Here is a 6,867-nt window from a genome sequence, read left to right on the forward strand (position 1 = left end):
CATAGCAATAGTGATCAGGTCCTGCATTCAATTCATGTTTTGCAGACACTCATGCTGCTGCTTAGAATATCAAGGCCAGAAGCATTCTGCCACTTAAGTACTGGCGTGTAGGAGGTCCGTGTCAACCAACAACCAGGGAGCAAACTCAAACAGCACCACAGAAAGAGATGCAGATACCAGACATGTAAAACTCGAGAAAAATTAAAGTACAAGCACACATTGTGTACTTTTGACATGAAACAGAAACTGTGAATAAGAATATAAGAATTTATTTATCTCTATTCATTTAAAGATTGTGTACTGTAATTTTAATTAGCTGTATCATAAGATGGATCAAACTTGAGAGTCTCCTCATGATCTCATGATTCTCAACCCAATTCTCATCCCAATTCTGGGAAAGACATTGTTATTCAGGGCTCATTAAGCATGGCAGTTTTTTTTGTCTCAGATAATGGAACAATTATCACAGTTCATCATTGCACATGTGACCTGTGTTGGTGCAAGTGCATCCTGTCTGATCCAGAAGCTAACGATGAGTTTAGAAACGAAAAAGTATCGCAATTCACTCCCCCTTGGCTCCTCATTTAGATTTAATGAGGACTGGGAGAGATGTTACATACGCTATTAGTTTTTGTTGAAATAGCAAAAGATGTTACAAGAACTGCATTTACATAAGCCGGTATGAAATAATGAACACAGATTTGTTAGCCAGGCTTTTTAAGCTTTTAAAATGGAAATAGTCCTTGAAGTGTGTGAATGGGCACAGCAGACTCTATCCTCCAAATCATTGCTTTATCCAAGCGTTTGGAGTCTTACACGGTACCTCAGGTTGCTGAAAATGGTCACACCATATCTATTATTTTTTGAGTTAATCAAGTTATATTGCATAATGATTTAATTGTATTTTATTATCTTAACAAGAAAAAGAAACAATTTTAGATTATTTTTACTATACAGCAGTATACACTAGATGTGACATCTTCAATAGCAGGAATGTTAGAATAGCAATGCAATTATACCTGTATACGGATGTCATTTTGCTAAACTTGGTTCTTTGTTTAACACACAGCCTTCATCTCTGTCCACCTAAATGTTTGAGCAGCACAGTCACCATGGTAACGCAGGAAATTAGAAGAAAAAGGAGAAATACCTGTGCACTATTTTTAAAGCCAGGGTTTAGGAGATACAATGGAAGCCTTACTTTGAGCTGCTTGATTGGAAAATTATCAGACTAAAGCACGTCCAGCTAAATAAGACCTCAGCGTCTGTGCATCACGTTGAGGTCACGCTGCAGTCGCTAGGCTCCTAATACTGCACACCATCATATGCACACACATTTTCTTAAAAAACAAAAACAAAATAATTTTAGAAGGAGGCTGTAATATATACACATAGCCTGTCTGTTGTAGAAATGGAAAATTCTATCTCATTTCCTCTTTCTGTCTTATCTTAGTACCTCATGCTTGCTGAATATCTTTTTAATGTTGTTATGTTCCTTGATATATAATATCCCTTTAATGTTGTTATGGCAAGAGATAAACTTGCCCCAAAAAAAAACATTATGAGGTGATTACATGCACACCAATATACAGTATGTACGTACACAGGAAAACCATAAAGCAGTTTGTATGTGAATGCAAATGAAGCAGATATTGTCTCCCAATAATGCAAGAGTGTTTGTGTCTGGACAGATGACAGATTCCTGTCTGGTAACACTTCACTATAAGGTCCACAAATAAACATTTCTTAATTCTTTACTAATGTTTGTATAATACTGATTGAATACATGCACCAATTCTGAGTCTCAGTCGCATGTGCACTCCTTTTCAATCACATATAGCTAATTAGCTACAAAATGACTAATGAATAATACACCATAGAGATTAAATTGTCCTTTCATTGTGTGTTTCTTTTTTTTTTAATGCAAGGCACTACAGGTTAAAAGAACATCACATATGTTTTCAGATGGATGGTGTTATTTCTAAAGAATTTCTTTAATCCTTTTAAAGAAATATACACTTATTAATGTATTTAAGTTGTCTATTTAAATCTAGTCTTTTCATATTCATTTTTTATTTATTTCACTGTGTCATTATTATGATAATATATAATAATATAATATATAAATCATAATGACATCTAAACTGACATTTCAGGAATATTTGACATGACATGACTGAGGAATAGAGAGGTTTCAGATAATGCAGGGTTTGATACACTTTTTTATATATTTATTGTTTAAGAGAAGACATGCTATAGATGCAATTTAATTAAAAAAAACTGAGCAAAGCTGTAAGTTAAATTTGTAGTCTTTAGATCAATAATACAACAATTGGAGTGGAATTATATCATATAAGTTAATAATTGTCTCTACAACAAACAGCCAATGGAGATAAAAAAAGGACTAATTTAATCTTAAGTATAAATAGATGCTGAAATAATAATAATAATAATAATAATAATAATAATAATAATAATAATAATAATAATAATAATAATAATAATAATAATAATAATAATAAAAGTCTGCCCTTCACATTTCTAAATGTCCAAAAAAAAAAAAAGAAATCCAAGAACAACTAATCATAGTTAACTCTCTGGACATGAAACAGCAAACAGAGAGACAGGCAGACACCAACAGAGAGACAGACGGAGGGTAAGAAAGACCAGACAGCATCCAAGAGAAAAAAAATCTGGTGAGTTATTTTGAGAGAGAAACAGAAAGCCGTGAGGGAAGAAAATCCACTAGGATTGAGACAGAGAAGGAAACCAGAAGAGAGGGGAAGAGTCTCAGGGCCTGTAAAGAGTGCATGCATGCAGAGTGAACTTGGTAATAGAATAAATAATAAAATTGCATTTATAAATTCATTCATGAAAGTCCCAATAGCTGCTTTAGTGTTAATACAAATCAGATTTCAAATTTCACTGACCGCCAGTGGAAAGAACAAAACGTACACTGTAATGTGTAATGTGTATCATATACTAAATATTAAAAGAATATTTATGATGATATTTTCTCAGTAATATTGTTTGTGTTTGGATACTGAATAATAGGTTAATCTCATCTCTGTATTTCTTTGTAAATTCTAGTCTGGCTTTATAATTATTAATACAGAACAATGGTTTGCATCTAGTGGTATATTTCTGCAAATCCTTTACAGTACATGGTAGATTATTATGTCTTGACCTCTGTCCTGTGGAGGTTGTTAATGTCACTGACTGCTGTGTCGTTGTTTTTTTCACAGCTCTCCCAATTTTAGTCATCTAATACTATTTTCCATGGCCAACCAGATCAGTGTCTGTTATTATTGCACACATGATGTCTCATTTTTGATCATCCAAATAGTTGTACTGGCAATGCTCAAAGGCTCTGATTAATTTTTCCTCTTTTCAAAATGACTTTTTGTCCCACAGACGTCTTACCATCTCTTGCTGGTTTTTCCTGTTTAACAACAAAGCCCAAATCTTAACCAAAGAGTGAGTTTTTTTGTTTAGATTTTATGTTCTAGTAAAAGTACATCTTACAGAACTTTAGACATTTAGGAGACGTTAATTCCAGGTGCCAGAACAGAGATGCGATGCATACCTTCCTTGCACCATGAGAGATGGTGGGACTAGTCAAGAATTGATAGCAGAACAGAGAGTGGTGCAGTGTGGATTGTGATAAGTGTTTTAAGGTGAGTGGGTGGTGGTCTGTTTTTGCATAAATGTTTTAAATCTGATGTGGGTATCTACAGGAACCAATGGAGTGAGCATAACTATGGTATGGAATAACAAAACCTAGAAAGTTTAAAAACAATTCATGCAGCTGCATTTCTGGTTTAGTTGAAAGGCCTTGAGAGGCAACAGAGAATCGTGGCAATAATGTAACTCTAACTGAAGGTTTACGGTGTTCACTATATTTAGAACTCTGCACTTGTCAGAATAGAATTGCACTTGTGCTGTGTAGTTTTATGCTTTAAAGTATCCACAGAAAAGAGATGGATAGGTGAACACTCTGCCTGTAATAATAAACAAAAGCATTTTTCAAAGCAGACCATTATATTGCTGCTCAACTTAGAAGAACCCAAGACCCTGTAAAATTATTCAATATCAAGCTCACAACACACAAAGTGACTGGCAAGTGAAGAAATTAGATGTGACAGAACTCTCAGCTGCTTGCCAGACAAGTGAGACATGACTGATCAGGCAGGACTGGTGGAAAGCTGCAGTGAAATATGGAGAAACATGATGATGGCATGTCTATAGGATTTCCAGATCTTTCACAAGTGAATATCAGAAACACAATGAGAACTGATGACAGAAAGTTAAGCAAGCGAGACAGAGAGAGTGCAAAAATGATAACAAAACCAAATGAAAACAAAACCAATAACATAATAATCAGTGCCTGCAGACCTACAGTAGTAAAGATAGATAGGCAGACCTCTTTTGAGATCTTTGTTTTGAAAGTGATCCAAGGTGAATTTTCTATTTACCTGAAGATCTTTCACAAACAACAGACTATAAGCGTGAGGTGAAGAATATCCTCAATAACACTTCCAATGCAAGCTGAAATTTTAGGGGTGTAAAACAACCTGTATCTATTTAGGCTTCCACATATTTGTACTTGTATGCTGTATCTGTATTATGCTCTTACCTGAGGAGATGTGTAAATACTTGTCTAATCTGAATTGAACTTTGAATTTTAACCACAACCTTGTGACCTTGACATGGCAGTCAAATGAAGGATGAATGAATGAATCTTGTAAATGTATCCCACAGTATTTCATGTTCTTGTTAATGAATGTAGTCTTTAATGTTCCTGTAAGCTTCATATCTGAATCCAACATGAAATAAAAAACCTCTGTCAGGCAATAATTTGCACCACTAATTCCCTTGTTGCAAGCTTCTAGGCTCAGTGAGATGTCCTGTAAACCATCTAGGCAAGCTTATTGAATTGTTTATGCCGAATAATGTATTTGTAAACAGCTTTGTTACGTTTTTTCAACAAAAACAACAATAACAAAAAATAATGAAAATGAAATGAAAATAATAATCCTGAAATAGGGAGATGGGTCACTGAACTCTCACATGAAGTCATTTCCAAAAAGTATGTCACTGGGTGCCCAATGAAAAATGATTCATTTAAATTTACTTGGTCCCACCACTTTTTACTTTCTATTATACTGTTAATTAGATAATCCACAGACAGGCTGCAGAAATCTCATTCTTAAGGCTCAGTGTAAAATGCTGTAAGATACTAGACATGATTGTGAATTAATTAACACATCCAAACTGAAAGTGTAGAGTGAAAAAAGGTCAAATTTTGCATTAATTATAATGGCAATATTCACTGAGAACTGCCTGCTGTGTTGTTAAAAGGAATTTAAAAATACAGTGTGATGCTAGCTGGTTTTCTTGATAATGCACCAATATTAAGGTCACAGCCAGATTTAGTCAGCATTTTATCGATTTTAAACGAGAGCCAAGTTGTCCACAAACGTGTGATGCTGCATTGAATATTTTAACAGAGCAAAGTATTATTAGGGCTGGATCAGTTTTCAGTGACTCAGTAACTAGCCCTTTGTTATTTCACTGTTATTTCAGTTCTACACAGACCTGCTGCCAGAAGAAACAGTATTACATCTGACCAGGGGTTACTATGGACCATTCTAACCAACAGAGAGTTAGTGGAAGATAAGGAGGGCATCTGCTACTTTCACTGGCTAAGACTCTCCACACTCATAGAATAGCTGAGATTCTGTTAATGATCCCTCTTTTCCTGGGAACAGAAAAACCTGGGGCTGAACAATATTGCAGTCACTGTTTACAGCGCCATTTTTCTTCAGACGCAAAGTTTTCAATTAATAAAACTGGTGAGCAAGTGCTGACACTCACTATTTTGGTTTATGAACACTTCATTTTTTGCAATTCTCTCATCCCACATATCACCGAAGCAGTCAAGTAGGCAACGACACAAGAGGATACACTGTATTTTGCACTGTTTGATTTACTGGAGCTTCAGAACAAGACATAAATTCAGCTTACTACTGGAGTGGGTAACTGGAAAAAAATGGACTCAACTAATATACTGGTTTATGGTTTAAAAATTGCGTTGAGGGCAAATTGGGAAAAAAAAATCACAGCATAGCATATGGCAAACTGCTGTGGAAATACCACACAGACTAAATATGTCTTACTATCTTAGTGAAGATTTTAAGAGAGCCAGATAATCCATTTAATGTAGTTAATTAATGCACAAACATCAAGTCAAACCTGTTAGATATCACTAACCTTGTGCAGGCATTTTTCTCCACTAAGTTATATACAAATATCCACACACACTCAACTAAGTACCTGTCAACAGTCACCCTGTAGAGTTAAACATCCAGTGCTGTAGCATGCTCCATTTGCCACCCACTCAGACTTTTAAAATACCAGCGTGTCGTTCCTGGTTGGATTTCTCAGGTATTGACACACACCACAAACATAGCTACAGTTGCCCTGAAAAATAATCTAACTATCATGGCAACTCTTTCACATTTCAATAATGTGAATATAATTCATCAAAATTAGTCAATTCAACAAAATGGCAACGGTGCCCAAATTTATGCACCTGTCTTATTTCGTTTTGATGCATATTGCATATTCAGCAGTGAAATATTACTGTGTCCTTCAGTTATTTGATAGATCAAAATGAGATTGCTGATCCAAACACCCAAATATATATAAATGAAAATCATGGAAATTGTCAGGGGTTCCTAAACATTTGCATACGACTGTAAATTAATAAAGCCACGTGAGTTATACAAGAGTAACCATTAATAATGGTAGTTAATAATTAACATCTTTTTAACTTATTATATTAATGTTATGGTTTTCAATATT

The sequence above is a fragment of the Tachysurus fulvidraco genome, chromosome 13 (assembly GCF_022655615.1).
Source record: "Tachysurus fulvidraco isolate hzauxx_2018 chromosome 13, HZAU_PFXX_2.0, whole genome shotgun sequence".
Taxonomy (NCBI): domain Eukaryota; kingdom Metazoa; phylum Chordata; class Actinopteri; order Siluriformes; family Bagridae; genus Tachysurus; species Tachysurus fulvidraco.